Genomic DNA, 18,171 nt, shown 5'->3' with positions numbered 1-18,171 from the left:
CTTGTGAATATGAAGTGCCCATAAGCACATGTTTTAAAGTTGCTGTTGTGGAAATGGGCACAGATGTTAGGATTTCCTTCATGCCCCTCTCTGGTTCCTTGGGTAACCAGACCCACTGTGGAAGACGGGCTCTTGGATTGTAAATTAGTGTGGGCTGTGGCAGAACAAACACCCCAAATCTTCTGTTTTGTTACTTCTTGTTTTTGTTTTAATTTAATTTTTCTTTTTTTATTGGAGTAAAGTTGATTTAAAATATTCTGTTTGTGGTAGGCGTACAGAATCTTGTTCAGTTATGTATATTCATATGTCTATTCATCTTCAGATTCTTTTCCCATATAGGTTATTAGAGAGTGTTGAGTAGACTTCCCTTTGTTATGCAGTAGGTCCTTGTTGATAATCTATCTCATATGTATGAGTGTGTAAATATTTTCCCCAGCCTCCTGATTGATTTATTCCTTCCACCCACCTTTCTCATTGGGTAAGCATAAGTTTGTTTTCTAAGTCTGTGAGTCTGTTTCTCTCTCTTTTATTTTATTTTTTTTGGCTGTACTGCAAGGCATGTGTGATATTAGTTCTCCCAACACCAGGGGTCGAACCCATGCCCCCTGAATTGGAAGCTCAGATTCTTAACCATTGCACCACCTGGAAAGTCCCTGTTTCTCTCTTGTAAATTAGTTCATTGCTATCAATTTTTACATTTCAGCTATAAGTAGTATCATATGATATTTGACTTTCTCTTTCTGACTTACTTCACTTAGTATGATTATCTGTAATTCTATCTATGATGCTGCAAATGGCATTCCTTCATTCTTTTCATTTCTGAGTAATATTTCACTGTGAACATGTACCGCTTCTTTAGCCGTCCATCTGCTGATGGATATTTTGGTTGCTTCCATGTCTTAGACGTTGTAAATTGTGCTGCGGTACACATATGGGTGCATGTGTGTTTTCCAATTCTGGTCTTCTCCTGTTATACGCCTGGGAGTGGGACAGCTGGATCATATGGTACCTCTAAATTTACCTTGTAAAGGCACCTCCATACTCTTATTTATAGTGGCTGTTACCATGTTAGATCCCAACAGCAGCATAGGAGGGTTGCCTTTTTTCTACAACCTCTCAAGCATTTACTGTTTGTAGGTGTTTCAATGGTGGCTATTCTTACTCATGTGAAGTGATCCCTCCTTGTAGTTTTGACTTCCATGACGCTAATAATATAGGAATTAGAACATCTTTTCGAGTGCTTTTCTTTTAAACAGTGTAAAATTTACCTATTGAAATAGGATCTTGAAAGTCTGTTCCTTTGGAATTTATTTTGCTTACCTACCCGTGGACATTTCCTGATTGTGGGTGTCACTTAGAGCCCAACAGTTCTTCTGAATATTAAGTACCCATAAGCATTGTTTTTAAAGTTGCAGTTGCAGGAAAGGGCAACAAGGCAGTGGAATTTATTCATACTCACCTTGATTGCTAGGTAAAACATTGGTTTAGTGGAATTCGTCTTCCTAGATTGTAAATTGGAGTGTAAAGTGCCAGGACAAATACACAAAATCTTGTGTCACATTACTTCTTGTTTAATTTATTTTTTATTTCTTATCAGAGTAAATTGGATTACAATGTTGTGTTTGTTCTAGGTGTAAAGAAGCTGGTTCATTCATATGTATACATATATCTAATCAGGTTTAGGTTCTTTCGCATGTTGGTCATTAGAGAGAGTTGAGTAGACCTCCCTTGGCATCCAGTAGGTCCTTCTTGATTATATATTTTATATGAATTATTAAATGCATGTTAACCCCAACATCCTAATTTTTCCATTCCTTTCACCTTTTTCAAAGTCTGTATGGGTCTTTCGCAGTGGAAATATATTCATGGGTATCAATTTCTAGATAACCCTAGTAAATGATGTCATCGGATATTTGTCTTTCCTTTTGTGACTTACTTTACGTAGTATGATTACCCCTAGGTTCATCAGTGGTGATGGAAAAGGCATTGTTTCATCATTTCCATGGCTAATATTCGATTGTGTACATGTACCACTTCTTTGCCCATTCATTTGTTTTTGAACATTTTGCTTGCATCCATGTCTGGCTATTGTAAGTATCGCTGAAGAGCATTTTTGGGTACCTGGGTATTTCTGAATTCTGGTGTTCTCAGGTTACAGGCCCATTAGTGTTTTGGCAGGATCACATAGTAGCTCAATTTTTACCTTTTAAAGGCACCTTCATTCTGTTCTGATTAGTGGCTGTTACCAGTTTACATCCCAGCAACAGCATATGAGTGTATCCATTCTCGGAATCCCATTCAGCATTTATTGTTTGCAGACATTTTTCTCTGATGGCCATTCAGACTATTGTGAGCTGATACCTTTCTGTAGTTTAAATTTGCATGTCCCTAATAATTTTTGATGTTGAACATTTTTTCACGTCCTTAAAAAAAAACACTGTGAGGAAATTTACCTCTCGAAATTGTCTTCTCCGGATTTCCTACTGTTTCGTATATTAATGTCCATTCCTGACCGCAAGATATTTTTTGAGGGCAGGTGTCATTTAAAGCCCTGCAGTCCTTGTGAATATTAAGTGACCAATAGCACTGAGATTAAAGCTGCTGTTGCGGGAATTGACCACAAGGCGGCAGATTTCTACATTCCCAACTTTGGTTACAAGGACAGGAGAGCCTTCCTTGAAGTTGTGGTCCTAGGTTGCAAATTGTAGTGGAATGTCCCAGGACAAACTCCCAAAAGCTTATGTCTCCTACTTACGTTTGTTTTCTAAATTTATTTTATGTTTCTTATTGGAGTAAATTTTTTTTAAACTAGATTCTTCCTCGATCTACAATTTCCCCTTTGCCTTTAATATTTATTTATTTATTTTTGGCTGTGTTGCGTCTTCATTTCTGTGCGAGGGCTTTCTCTAGTTGCGGCAAGCGGGGACCGCTCTTCATCGGGGTGCGTGGGCCTCTCACTATTGTGGCCTCTCTTGTTGTGGAGCACAGGCTGCAGACGCGCAAGCTCAGTAGTTGTGGCTCATGGGCATAGTTGCTCCACGGCATGTGGGAGCCTCCCAGACCAGGGCTCGAACCCGTGTCCCCTGCATTGGCAGGCAGATTCTCAACCACTGCGCCACTAGGGAAGCCCCTATTGGAGTAAATTTTATTAGAGTGTTGTGATTCTCTGGGTGTACCAATTAGGATCAATTTTTCATACATATATCTGTTCATCATTGGATCCTGTTACCATGTAGGTTATTATAGAGTGTTGAGTACAGCTCCCTTGGTATTTGGTAGGTGTTTGGTGATTATATAATTTATATATATTAATGATTATATAATTTGTATATTTTATATATTATAAGTTTATATACGTATAACATATATTAGTGTATGTATGTTAACCCCATAATCCTAATTTACTCATCCTCCCACCTTTCATTTTGCTTAACCATTAGTTTGTTTCATACGTCTCTGAGTGGCTTTTCCTTTGGAAATATGTTCATTGGTAGGAATCTTAAGATAACATCTATAAATTATATCATAGGAGATATATCATACACTTTTGACTTCACATAATAGGATTATTTCCAGACTCACCTGTAGTCATGAAAGCGACATTGTTCATTTTTTTGCAAGCTAATCTTCCATTAGGTACATGTACCACTTCTTCTTTGTCCATTCATCTGTTAACTGACATTTTTGCTGCTTCCATGTCCTGGCTATTTTCAGTATTACTTCAGTACAGGTTTGTCAGCGTGTGTCTTCTCGATTCGGCGCTTAGGTGATAGGCCCAGTGGTGGGCGTGTTGGATCGAATGACATCTCAATTTTTACTTTTAAACGCAGCTCCTTTCTGTTCTCATTACCGGATCTTGCCACTTGACATCTCACAAGCAGCTAGAGGATACACAGCTCTCTAAAACACCTTCAGCGTTTATTGTCTGTAGACTTTTGGCTGATGGTAGTTGACTTGCGTGAGTTGAAACCTTTTTGTAGGCTAGATTTGCATGACTCTAATAATTTCTGATGTTGAGCTTTTATCCATTTTCTTTTTTATTTGAAAAATAGTGAGTAAAACTTACCTCTTCATACTGTCTCCTTGAAAAATTTGCCGGATTTGAATTTTTTTGGCCGTTCCATGCCTCAGTACAAGTTTTGACGGCAGGTGTGCTTTACAGCCCAGAGTGAGTCCTTGTGAATGTTAAGTGATGGTTACCTGTGGTTTTAAAGCCGCTCTTGCGGGAAATGGCACAAGGTGACAGCATTCCTACGTTTCCAATTCTGGGTTTTTTGGGCAAAGGATCTTTCCTGGAAATCGTGTTTGTAGGCTGCAATTTAGAGTGGAATGTGTCAGGGCAAACGCCCAAGAGCTTATATCTCCATAATTCTTCTTTGTTTTTTTAAATTTAATTTTTATTAATTATAAGAGCAAATTTGAGAAAATTGTTGTGTGTGTTCTAGCTGAACAGAATCTGCTTCATTATATCTATGTATAGATCTATTCATCTTTGGATCCTTTCCCATGTAGGTTATTACAGAGTTTTGAGTAGACCTCTCTTGGTATTCCATAGGTATTTTGTGATTATATATTTCATATATATAAGTACATGTCTGTTAACCCCCATATCCTAATTCATACATTCCTTACACCTTTCCATTTGGTTAAACATAATTTGGTTTTCTGAATCTATGAGTGTCCTTCTCTTGGAAATTATTTCATGGGTATCAACTTTTATGTAACACCTATAAGTGATGTAATAGGATATCTGTCTTTCGTTTTCTTTCTTACTTCAAGTTGGGTGATTATCTCTAGATCCTTCTAAGGTGGTGCCAATGGCACTGTTCCATGCTTTTCCATGGCTAATATTCCATTGTGTACAAGGACGACTTCTTCTTGGTGAATTTTTCTGTTGATGGACATTTTGGTTTCTTCCAAGTCTTGGCTATGATACATGTTGCTGCAGTGCAGGATTGCCAGCCTGTGTCTCTTTGATTCTGGTCTACTCAGGTGATAGGCCCATCAGTGATCCTACCAGATCACATGGTAGCTCAAGTTTTACCTTTAAACACACCTCCATTCTGTTTTCAGTACTGTCTCTTACCAGGTTACATCCCACCAGCAGCTAGAGGGTACACAGTTCTCTAAAGCCCCTTCACCATTTATAAGTTGTAGACTTTTTTGCTGGTGATCATTCTGACGGCTGTGAGGTGAACGTTTCTGTAGACTGGATTTGCATGGCTTTATTAATTCCTGATGTTGAGCATTTTTCCTTGCCCTTTTTTTTAACAAAAAAACGAGAGAAAAAGAAAGAATACCAAATGTGCGTAAAATATGCCTCTTTAAATTGTCGTTTTGAAATATGCACGTCTTTTGAGATTCTTGCTCGATTTAGTGACCACGGATTTGTTTAGAGGGCAGGTGTCATTTACAGGCCTGGAATTATTTTGAATATCAAGTAACCATTATTGCTGGGTTTAGAGCTGCTGCTGTGTGAAACGGCCACAAAGAGGCACAGTTCTCCTTTAACAAATCTGGTTATTAGGGCAACAGAGCCTTAATGAAAGTCACGTTCTAGGTTGTAAATTAGAATGGAATGTGCCAGGAAAAAGCCCCTTAACGTTATATCCCACTACTTCTTCGTTTTTTAAATTTAATTTTCATTTTTTATCACAGCAAGTGTGATTACAATGTTTTGCTTGTTCTAGGTGTGCAAGAGGTGGTTGTTTTACACATATACATATATCTATTGTTCTTTGGATCCTTTTCCCATGTAGGTTACGACACAATCTTGAGTAGTCTTCTCTTGGTATTATGTAGGTCTTTGGTGATTATATACTTCGCCTGTGTTTGTATAGCTCTGTTAACCCCGATATCTTAATGTATCCAATCCTCACACCTTTCCATTGGTAAATCATAAGTTTGTTTAATAAATCTGTGATTGCCTTGCTCTGTGGAAATATCTTCACTGGTGTCACTTTTCAGGTAACACCTATAAGTGATATCATAGTATATGTGTCTTTCACTTTCTGACTTACGACAAGTTGTGTGATTACTTCTAGACTCATCCACGGTGTTGCAAATGGCATTGTGTCATTTTTTTCCTTGGCTAATATTCGGTCTGTGCATGTACCAGTTCTTCTTTGTCCACTCATCTGTTGATGGAATTTTTGGTTGCTTCCATGTCTTGACTATTGTAATACCGCTGCAATGCACATTTGCCAGCCTGTGTCTTTCCAATTCTGTCATCTTCGGTTTTAGACCAAGTAGTGGGCCTGCTGGATCATATGGTAGCCAGTTGTTTACCTTGTAAAGGCACCTCCATTCTGTTCCATTAATGGCTCTTACCAGGTTACGTCCCATTTAAAGTTGAGGGTATGCACTTCTCCATAACCCCTTCAGCATTTATTGTTTGTAGTTTTTCTACTAACTTTTATTCTGACTGCTGTGAGCTGATACCTCTTTGTGGTTGGATTTGCATGTGTCTCATAATGCCTTGAAATTTAGCTTTCAGGCATGTCCTTTATTTTCTTCAAACTGTGAGTACAGCTTACCTCTTCAAACGGTTTTCTTGAAATATGTGCCACATTTTGAAATATTTTGGCCATTACCTCCCTGAAGACATTTTGAGGGCAGGTTTCATTTACAGCCCTCGAGTACTTGTGCATATGAAGTGCCGATCAGCACAGGTTGTAAAGCTGCTGTTGCAGGCAACGGCCATTTGGCGGCAGCATTTCTGCTTTCCCCATTCTGGTAACCAGGGAAACAGACCTTCCTGCCAGTGGTGTTCCTCTTTTATACACTAGAGGTGAATGTGCCTGGATAAACCCCCAAAGACTGATGTTGTCATACACTAAACTGTAACCAAAACCGTACCCATTCCCTAACCCTAACCCTAAACCTTACACTAAGCTGTGCCATAATAATAACCCATACACTAACACTAACACGTACCCTAACCCTAACCCTAACCCTTACCCTTATACTTACCCAAGTCCTAATTGTAACACGTACACTAACAGTAACACTAACCCTAACAGGTACCCTAAACCGTTGTTGTACCCTAAACAGTGACCTAATCCGTACCCTTTCCCTAACGCTAAACCTAACCCTAAACCGTCCCCTAACCCACAACCTAATCCTAACCCATATACTAACACTAACCTACACCCTAACATGGATTCTAACCAAACCCGTTGTCGTACACTAACTGGTACCATAAACTGTATCCATTCCCTAACGCTAATCCTAACCATAACCCTAACCCTAAATCATACCCTAACCCGTACCCTAAACCTAACCCGTACCTTGGTGGGGGAACCGTATATCACACTGTCACCATAGAAAAACCTACAGACACTGCAGTGATGGCGGCCAATAAGACCGGCTAGACTCCTCGCTACTTCAAAATTTCTTGTGACTCTGGGACTAATGGAATACAGAAGAAGACATCATCTAAGTCTAATACAGAATACCATGTCCTGGTGGATGGTAGAATGACCATCAGTGTGTAGGAATTAGGAACTACTGGATGTATATTCTCAGTTGCTTCACTGACCTGACGTCCTTTACCAAGTACCCAGTAGCCCACAGGGCTCTCATGGTCAGGCCCCTCCCAGGATATGGAGCTCACCTGCGCAGGTACCCAGCAGCCCACGGGGCTCTTGTGGTCAGGCCCCTCCCAGGATATGGAGCTCACCTGTGCAGGTACCCAGCAAGACTGGGCACACAGGAACCATGCACATAGCCCCCATTGCAGAGCACCCCCAGCTCACCTGTTGCTCAGGGCTGACACAGAGCACCTCAGAGCACGACCTGAACTAACAAACAACAGCTCCAACAGGTCTGTGACACTGGGCGTCACTCTGTGCGGCCTCCCTCCACCTGGTCTTCCAGAGACTTCCACTGCAGCCGGGGCACCAGGCCTCTGTCTCCACCCACCACCCCTCCTCTCCCTGACTCCTGGGTTCCTCTCATTAGGAGAGGGTCTTCTTGAAGTTGTCTCCCATTCATGGGCCAGATAAAGTGATTAGAAAACAAGCCAGAGCTGCAGCCCCTTGTCTATCCTGACTCTCAGGAGCCCACACTTGTTCCTTGGACCTGGTCGGTTCATCAAGGTCCATTTTCTGCTGCTGTGAGCCCCAGAGGGGCGAGGATTGGCTGACCTGGGCAGCCTGACACTGCCGGCCAGCCCTCTCCAGGTGTGCCTGGTTTGAGGTCAATATAAACACCGCTCCAGGCAGCAAGAGCCCCTTCAGTTGTGTCTGACGCCATATTCTCTGCCCCGTCAGCAATGTCGGGGCTGGGCTGGTGGGAGGGAGTGAGGGGCCACGGTTTTTTGGGTGGCCCGGTGTGAGTGGGGCTCTGCTGGGTTTTCTGCAGGAGTTGCCAAGCTGCCAACTGCTAAAGAAGAGGATGTGTCACCCATATCTGCTGCTGGAATTTCTCCCCAGGCAGAGGTGAGTAAGGAAAAAAGCAGTGGGGGCCGGGACAGGAGGGGTATCTCAGGCAGAGAAATGGAAAGCTTCCAGAAGTGCGCCCGGGGCCAGGACCATCCTGCTTGGCCTGTAGGCACCAAGTCGGCCTGGGTTCTGTCGCTGGTGTGGCTCCATGACCCTTCCTCTAGGCTTTCAAGTCCTTGCACAGATTCAGGGGTTGTACCTGGGAAGTGTGGGAACAGTTCAGCAGCAGCTGGCCTGGAGCTCAGCTCACGTTTACTCAGAGATGCCTCGGCATGGTTCCCCAGCTTTGCAATGAGGACGCTCCTTGTGGGGGTGGGGGGGCTCCTGACTGCATGGGAGACGATTACCCACCTCTGACCAACTTCAGGATTCTTTACCTTTGGAGCAAGTGTCCTGATAGGGTTTTCCTGTTTATAACTGGTGGGTTCTGCTTTTTTTTTTTTCTTTTTTGGTTCAATGTAGGTTTTATTCCTCTTTTTTGTATTTATAGATAGAAGCATGGAAATAATTCATTCATATAAATACATGTATGGGAATGGAAGAACTTTTTTTCTGTTTTACTTTTTGTATGTTTATTTATTTTTTTAATTTTTAATTTTATTATTATACAGCAGGTTCTTTCTGGTTATCGATTTTATACATATGGGTGTATATAAGTCAATCCCAAACTCCCAATTCATCCCAGCACTACCCCCCCACGGCTTTCCCCCCTTGGTGTCCATACGTTTGTTCTCTACATCTGTGTCTCTATTTCTGCCCTGCAAACCAGTTCATCTGTTCCATTTTTCTTGGTTCCACCTATATGCATTAATATACAATATTTCTTTTTCTCTTTCTGTCTTACTTCACTCTGTATGACAGTCTCTAGGTCCATCGACGCCTGTACAAATGACCGAATTTCATTCCTTTTTATGGCTGAGTAACATTCCATTTTATATATGTACCACATCTTTATCCATTCATCTGTCTGTGTGCATTTAGGTTGCTCCCATTACCCGGCTATTGTAAATAATGCTGCAATGAACATTGTGGTGAATGTGTCTTTTTGATTTATGATTTTCTCTGGGTATATGCCCAGTAGTGGGATTGCTGGATCATATGGTAATTCTATTTTTAGTTCTTTAAGGAACCTCCATATTGTTCTCCATAGTGACTGTATCAATTTACATTCCCACCAATAGTGGAAGAGGGTTCCTTTTCTCCACACCCTCCCCAGCATTTGTCGTTTGTAGATTTTCTGATGATGTCCATTCTAAGAGGTGTGAGGTGATACCTCATTGTAGTTTTGATTTGCATTTCTCTAATAATTAGTGATGTTGAGAAACTTTTCATGTGCTTCTTGGCCATCTCTCTCTCTTCTTGGAATAAATGTCTATTTAGATCTTCTGCCATTTTTGTATTGGGTTGTTTGGTCTTGTTAATATTGAGCTGCATGTGCTGTTTATATATTATTGGAGATTAATCCTTTGTCTGTTGCTTCATTTGAAAATATATTCTCCCATTCTGAGAGTTGTCTTTTCGTCTTGTTTTTACTTTCCTTTGCTTTGCAAAAGCTTTTATGTTTCATTAGTTCCCATTTGTTTATCTTTTTTATTGCATTACTCTAGGAGGTGGATCAAAAAAGATCTTGTTGTGATGTATGTCAGAGTATTCTTCCTATTTTTTCCTCTAAGAGTTTTATACTGTCCGGTCTTACATTAAGGTCTCTAATCCATTTTGAATTTATTTTTCTGTATGGTGTTAGGGAGTATTCTAATTTCCTTCTTTTACATGTAGCTGCCCATTTTTCCCAGAACCACTGGTTGAAGAGACTGTCTTTTCTCCATTGTATAGTCTTGCCTCCTGTGTCATAGATTATTGACCATTGGTATGTAGGTTTATCTCTGGGCTTTCTTTTTTTTTTTCAATTTACAACTTTATTGGCGTATAATTGCTTTACAATGATGCGTTAGTTTCTGCTGTATAACAAAGTGAATCAGCTATACATATACCACCATATCCCCTCCCTCTTGCATCTCTCTCTCACTGTCTCTATCCCACCACTTTAGGTGTTCACAAAGCACTGAGCTGATCTCCCTGTGCTATGTGGCTTCTTCCCAGTAGCTATCGATGTTACATTTGGTAATGTATATATGTCCATGCCACTCTCTCACTTTGTCCCAGCTTACCCTTCCCCCTCCCCGTGTGCTCAAGTCCTTTCTGTACGTCTGTGTCCTTAATCCTCTCCCGCCCCTAGGTTCTTCATAAACATTTTTTTCTTTAGACTCCATATATCTGTGTTAGCACACGCTATTTGTTTTTCTCTTTCTGACTTACTTTACTGTGTAGGACAGTCTGTACGTCCATCCGTCTCACTACAAATAACTCAGTTTTGTTTCTTTTTATGGCTGAGTAATATTCCATTGTATATATGTGCCAGATATTCTTTATCGATTCATCAGTCGATGGACACTTAGGTTGCTTCCATCTCCTGGCTATTGTAAATAGAGCTGCAATGAACATTGTTGAACATAACTCTTTTTGAATTATGGTTCTCTCAGGGTAAATGCCCAGGAGTTGGATTGCTGGGTCATATGGTACTTCTATTTGTAGTTTTTTAAGGAACCTCCATACCGTTCTCCCTAATGGCTATATCAATTTACATTCCCACTAACACTGAAAGAGTGTTCCCTTTTCTCCAATAAATGCCTCTCCAGCATTTATTTTTTGTAGATTTTTTGATGATTGCCATTCTGACTGCTGTGAGTGATACCTCACTGTAGTTTTGATTTACATTTCTGTAATGATTAGTGATGTTCAGCATCCTTTCATGTGTTTGTTGGCAACCTGTATATCGTCTGTGGAGCAATGTCTATTTAGGTCTTCTGCCCATTCCTGGATTGGGTTGTTTGCTTTTGTGATATTGAGCTACATGAGCTGCTTGTAAATTTTGGAGATTAATCCTTTGTCATTTGCTTCATTTGAAAAGATTTTCTCCCATTCTGAGGGTTGTCTTTTCGTCTTCTTTATGTGTTTCTTTGCTGTGCAAAAGCTTTTAAGTTTCATTAGGTCCCATTTGTTTATTTTTGTTTTTATTTCCATTTCTCTAGGAGGTGGGTCAAATAGGATCTTGCTGTGATTTATGTCATAGAGTGTTCTGCCTATGTTTTCTTCTAAGAGTTTAATAGCGTCTGGTCTTAACATTTAGATCTCTAATCTATTTGGAGTTTATTTTTGTGTATGGTGTTATGGATGTTCTAATTTCATTCTTCTATGTGTAACTGTCCAGTTTTCCCAGCACCACTTACTGAAGAGACTATCTTTTCTCCATTGTTTATCCTTGCCTCCTTTGTCATAGATGAGTTAGCCATAGGTATGTAGGTTTATCTCTGGGCTTTCTATCCTGTTCCATTGATCTATATTTCTGTTTTGGTGCCAGTACCATATAGTCTTGATTACTGTAGCTTTGTAGTATAGTCTGAAGTCAGGAAGTCTGATTCCTCCAGCTCTTTTAATTTCCCTCAAGACTGATTTGGCTATTCGGGGTGTTTTGTGTCTCCATACAAATTTTAAGGTTTTTTTGTTCTAGTTCTGTAGAAAATGCCACTGATAATTTGATAGGGATTGCATTGAATCTGTAGATTGCTTTGCGTAGTATAGTCATTTTCACAATATTGATTCTTCTAATCCAAGCGTATGGTTAATACTCCCATCTGTTTATATAATCTTTGATTTCTTTCAGCAGTGTCTTATAGTTTTCTGAGTATAGGACTTTGACCTCCCTAGGTAGGTTCATTACTACATATTTTATTCTTTTTGTCGCAATGGTGTATGGGATTGTTTCCTTAATTTCTCTTTCTCATCTTTCATTGTTAGTGTAGAGGAATGCAAGAGATTTCTGTGCATTAACTTTGTATCCTGCAACTTTACCAGATTCATTGTTTAGCTCTAGTAATCTTCTAGTGTCATCCTTAAGATTCACTATGTGTAGTATCATGTCATTTGCAAACAGTGAAAATTTTACTTCTTTTCCAATTTGTGTTCCTTTTATTTCTTTTTTTTCTCTGATTGCTGTGTCTAGGACTTCCAAAACTATGTTGAATAATACTGGTGAGGGTGGACATCCTTGTTTTGTTCCTGATCTTAGAGGAAATTCTTGTAGTTTTTCACCATTGAGAATGATGTTTGTTGTGGGTTTGTCATATATGGCCTTTATTATGTTGAGGTAGATTCCCTCTATGTTCACTTTCTGGAGAATTTTTAATCATAAATGGGTGTTGAATTTTGTCAAAATATTTTCCTGCTTCTATTGAGATGATATTTTTATTCTACAATTTGTTAATATGGTGTATCACATTGATTGATTTGTGTATATTGAAGAACCCTTGCATTCCTGGGATAGACCCCACCTGATCATGGTGTGTGATCCTTTTAATGTGTTGTTCAATTCTGTTTGCTAGTATTTTGTTGAGGATTTTTACATCTATATTCATCAGTGATATTGGTCTCTAATTTTCTTTTTCTGTAGTATCATTGTCTGGTTTTGGTATCAGTGTGATGGTGGCGTCATAGAATGAGTTTGGGAGTGTTCCTTTCCCTGCAAATTTCTGAAGAGTTTGAGAAGGTTGGGTGTTAGCTCTTGTCTCAATATTTGATAGAATTCACCTCTGATGCCATCTGGTTCTGGACTTTTGTTTGTTGGAAGATTTTTAATCACAGTTTCAATTTCATTACTTGTGATTGGTCTATTCATATTTTCTATTTGTTCCTCTTTCAGTCTTGGAAGGTTATACCTTTCTAAGAATTTGTCCATTTCTTCCAGGTTGTCCATTTGATTGGCATAGAGTTGCTTGTAGAAGTCTCTTAGGATGCTTTGTATTTCTGTGGTGTCTGTTGCAACTTCTCCTTTTTCACTTCTGATTTTATTGATTTGAGTCCCCTCCCTCTTTTCCTTGAGTCTGGCTAACGATTTATCATTTTTGTTTATCTTCTCAAAGAACCAGCTTTTAGTTTTATTGATCTTTGCTATTGTTTTCTTTGTTTCTGTTTCATTTATTTCTGCTCTGATCTTTATGATTTCTTTCCTTCTACTAACTTTGGGCTTCTTTCTTCTTTCTCTAATTCCTTTAGGTGTAAGGTTAGACTGTTTATTTGAGAGTTTTCTGGTTTCTTGAGGTAGGCTTGTATTGCTATAAACTTCCCTCTTAGGACTGCTTTTGCTGCATCCCATAGGTTTTGGATCATCATGTTTTTGTTGTCATTTGTCTCTAGGTTGTTTTTGATTTCCTCTTTTCTTTCTTCAGTGATGTCTTGGTTATTTAGTGACGTATTGTTGAGCCTCCATGTGTTTCTGTTTTTTACATATTTTTTCCCTGTAATTGATTTCTAATCTCATAACCTTGTGGTCAGAACAGATGCTTGATATGATTTCAGTTTTATTAAATTTCCTGAGGCTTTATTTGTGACCCAAGATGTGATCTATCCTGGAGAATGTTCTGCGTGAAGTTGAGAAGAACATGTAATCTGCTGTTTTTGGATGGAATGTCCTATAAATATCAATTAAATCTATTTGGTCTATTGTGTCATTTAAAGTTTGTGTTTCCTTATTAATTTTCTGTCCGGATGATCTCCATTGGTGTAAGTAAAGTGTTAAAGTCCCCTGCTATTATTGTGTTACTGTCGATTTTCTCTTTTATAGCTGTTAGCAGTTGCCTTATGTATTGAGGTGCTCCTATGTTGGGTACATATATATTTATAATTGTTATGTCTTCTTCTTGGATTGATCCCTTGATCATTACGTAGTGTCCTTCCTTGTCTCTTGTAACGCTCTTTATTTTAAAGTCTATTGTATCTGATATGAGTATTGCTACTCCAGCTTTCTTTTGATTTTCATTTGCATGGAATATCCTTTTCCATCCCCTCACTTTCAGTCTGTAGGTTTCCCTAGGTCTGAAATGGGTCTCTTATAGACTGCATATATATGGACCTTGTTTTTGTATCCATTCAGCAAGACTGTGTCTTTTGTTTGGAGCATTTAATCCATTCACATTTAAGGTAAATACTGATATGTATATTCCTATTACTATTTTCTTAATTGTTATGTGTTTGTTTTTGTAGATTCTTTTCTTCTGTTGTGTTTCCCACTTAGATAGGTTCCTTTAGCATTTGTTGTAGAGCTGGTTTGGTGGTGCTGAGTTCGCTTAGCTTTTGCTTGTCTGTAAAGCTTTTGATTTCTCCATTGAATCTGAATGAGATCTTGCTGGGTAGAGTTCTTTTGGTTGTAGGTTCTTCCCTTTCATCACTTTAAATATATCAGCCCACTCCCTTCTGGTTTGTAGAGTTTCTGCTGAGAAATCAGCTGTTAACCTTATGGGAGTTCCCTTGTATGTTGTCATTTTTCCCTTGGGCTTTCAATAATTTGTCTTTGTCTTCAATTTTTGTCAGTTTGATTATTACGTGTCTCGGCATTTTTCTCCTTGGGTTTATCCTGCCTGGGACTCTCTGTGCTTTCTGGACTTGGGTGGCTACTATTTCCTTTCCCATGCTAGGGAAGATTTCGACTATAATCTCTTCAAATATTTGCTCGGGTCCTTTCTCTCTCTCTTCACCTTCTGGGATCCCTATAATGCAAATTTTGTTGCGTTTAATGTTATCCCAGAGGTCTCTTAAGCTGTCTTCATTTCTTTGCATTCTTTTTTCTTTATTCTTTTCTGCAGCAGTGAATTCCACCTTTCTGTCTCCAGGACAGTTATCCGTTCTTCTGCCTCAGTTATTCTACTATTGATTCCTTCTAGTGTTTTTTTTTTTTTTTTTTTTTTTTTTTTTTTTTTTTTTTTTTTTTGCGGTACGCGGGCCTCTCACTTTTGTGGCGTCTCGCATTGTGGAGCACAGGCTCTGGATGTGCAGGCTCAGCAGCCATGGCTCACAGGCCCAGCCGCTCCGTGGCATGTGGGATCTTACCAGACCAGGGCACGGACCCATGTCCCCTGCATCGGCAGGTGGACTCTCAACCACTGCGCCACCAGGGAAGCCCCCTTCTAGTGTGTTTTTCATTTCAGTTATTGTACTGTTCATCTCTGTTTGTTTGCTCTTTAATTCTTCTAGGTCTTTGTTAACTATTTCTTGCACCTTCTCGATCTTTGCCTCCATTCTTTTTCCAAGGTCTTGGATGATCTTCACTATCATTATTATGAATTCTTTTTCTGGAAGGTTGCCTATCTCCACCTCATTTAGTTGTTTTTCTGGGGTTTTATCTTGTTCCTTCATCTGGTACAAATTCCTCTGCCTTTTCATTTTGCCTATCTTTCTGTGAATGTGGTTTTCCATCCACAGGCTGAAGAACTGTAGTTCTTCTTGCTTCTGCTATCTGCTCTCTGCTGGATGAGTCTATCTTAGAGGCTTGTGCAGCATTCCTGATGTGAGGGACTGGTGGTGGGTAGAGCTGGGTGTTGCTCTGGTGGGCAGAGCTCAATAAAACTTTAATCCGCTTGTCTGCTGATGCATGGGGCAGAATTCCCTCTCTGTTTGTTGTTTGGCCTGAGGTGACCCAGAACTATGGCCTACCTGGCTCTTTGGTGGGGCTACCTGCGGACTCTGGGAGGGCTCATGCTAAGGAGGACTTCCCAGAACTTCTGCTGCCAGTGTCCTTGTCCGCACGGTGAGGCCCAGTCACCCCCCACCTCTGCAGGAGACCCTCTAAAACTAGCAAGTAGGTCTGCTCAGTCTCCTATGGGGTCACTGCCCCTTCCCTTGGGTCCTGATGTGCACACTACTGTGTGTGTCCTCCAAGAGTGGAGTCTCTGTTGTGACTCTACGTCTCTGAGTGGGGTTGAGACTCTGAGACTGAGTGGAGTCTCACAGACTCTGTGTCCTGTGAAACTTCGATGATTTGTGGTTCTAGAAATCCTATAGGAGACAGTCCACAGCAGGTGAAGCTAATGCTGTCAGTGGAGGTGGTGAAGCCAAAGATCTGCAGTTCAGACTAAAGGTGCCAATGTACATTCAGGACAAAACAATCTCATGTGAATGTAGTTCAGGCAGGTTTAACATAAATACAGTCAGGTTAATGCCTAACATCTTCTATCTTGTGCCTCCCCTCAGGGACCCCCTCCTCAGTTCCTGAGGCTCCTGTAACTCATGTACAGTGGAAGGGAGCCTGGGCTCTGTCCAGTCTGAGCCCTGAGTTACCCTGTGTGTATCTTAGGATACTTTGTACTTCTGTGGTGTCTGTTGTAACATCATCGCTTTCATTTCTGATTTATTTGGGCCCTCTCTTTTTTAAAGAAACATACTACTATTGTCTTTTATTCTTTACAGAAGCTAAAAAAATGTTTGATCTATTACCCTTACTCTATGTATAGGTTTTTCAGTGAGATTTTTACTTTTGTTTGTTTTCTTGTTACTATCAATAATTAGTGAGACTTCTTTGAAGCTTAAGTAAATTCCTTCAACATTGCATATAAGGCTGGTTTATTAGTGATGAACTCTTTTAGCTTTTGCTAATATGGGAAACTCTTGATCTCTCCTTCAATTCTTTCTTTCCTCCACAATTTTATTTATTTATTTATTTTTGGCTGTATTAGGTCTTCATTGCAGTGCGTGGGCTTTTCTCTAGTTGTGGCAAGTGGAGGCTACTCTTCGTTGTGGTGCACGGGCCGTTGTGGTGCATGGGCTTCTCATTGCAGTAGCTCTTCTTGTTGTTCAACATGGGCTCTAGGTGCTCAGCCTTCAGTAGTTGTGGCTAGCAGGCTCAGTAGTTGTGTCTCATGGGCTCTAGAGCACAGGCTCAGTAGTTGTGGCACACAGGCTTAGTGGCTCTGTGGCATGTGGGATCTCCCTGGATCAGGGCCCGAACCCGTGTCCCCTGCATTGGCAGGCAGATTCTCAACCACTGTGACATCAGGGAAGCCCTCTCCTGCAATTCTGAATAATAATTTTGCTGGTAGAGTATTCCTGTTGTAGACTTTTTCTTTTTAGCCCATTGATTATACCCTATCATTCCTTCCTAGTTTGAAAATTGTGCTCAGAAGTCATCTGACAGTCTTAAGGGAATACCTTGAACATAACTAGACCCTTTTATTTCACTGCCTCTGTGATCACTCTTTAAATTTTTGGAGCTTTATAATATGTCTTGGTGTGGACCTGTTTGTCTTCATCTTGTTTGGGACTCTGTTTTTCCTGGACCTGGATGTGTGTTTCCTTCCCCAGGTTAGGAAAGTTATCAGTTACTCTATCCTCCAATAAGTTATCTGCCCGTTTCTCTCTTCTCCTCGTTCTGGGGCCCCTGTAATGCTCATGTTAATATTCTTGATGTTGTCTCAGAGGTCCCTTTACGTATACTCTTAATTGCTTTTACTTTGTGCTATTCAGTTTGGGTGATTTTCACTACTCTGTTTTCCATTTCACTGATCTGTTCTTCTGTATCCTACAGTATAATGTGGCTTCTCTCATGTACATGTGTGTGTGTTTTAATCTCTTTTATTGTATTGTTCACTGTTTTGTTCTTTTTGACATGTTATTACTCTGTTGAAATTCTCACTATGTCTATCTATTCTTCTCCTGACTTGGGTGAGCGTCTTTTTAATCATTACTGTGAACACTTTTTTTTATCGGGTAGAATGCTTATCCCTGTTTTATTCAGTTCTTTGTCTGATGTCGTGTCTTGTTACTTCATTTGTAACGTATTCCTCTATTTCCTTATGTTTCCTAATCCTCTGTACATCTTTATTCATTAGGTTCAGGTTGTTAC

At 40.0% G+C, this 18,171-nt stretch overlaps 1 long non-coding RNA gene across 1 annotated transcript in view; it reads left to right on the top strand.

The window, feature by feature from the left end:
• The window catches only part of LOC125965011 (uncharacterized), a 65,589-nt gene extending 50,133 nt beyond the window's left edge, over positions 1–15,456 (top strand). The window contains exon 3 of the long non-coding RNA XR_007478435.1: positions 15,218–15,456. This is a non-coding gene — a long non-coding RNA (uncharacterized LOC125965011). The remainder of the gene's footprint in view (positions 1–15,217) is intronic.
• Positions 15,457–18,171: the final 2,715 nt, after the last annotated feature.

The sequence above is a fragment of the Orcinus orca genome, chromosome 7 (assembly GCF_937001465.1).
Source record: "Orcinus orca chromosome 7, mOrcOrc1.1, whole genome shotgun sequence".
Taxonomy (NCBI): domain Eukaryota; kingdom Metazoa; phylum Chordata; class Mammalia; order Artiodactyla; family Delphinidae; genus Orcinus; species Orcinus orca.
The sequence above is the reverse complement of the archived record's forward strand: the minus strand, read 5'-3'. Positions and strand labels throughout refer to the sequence as shown.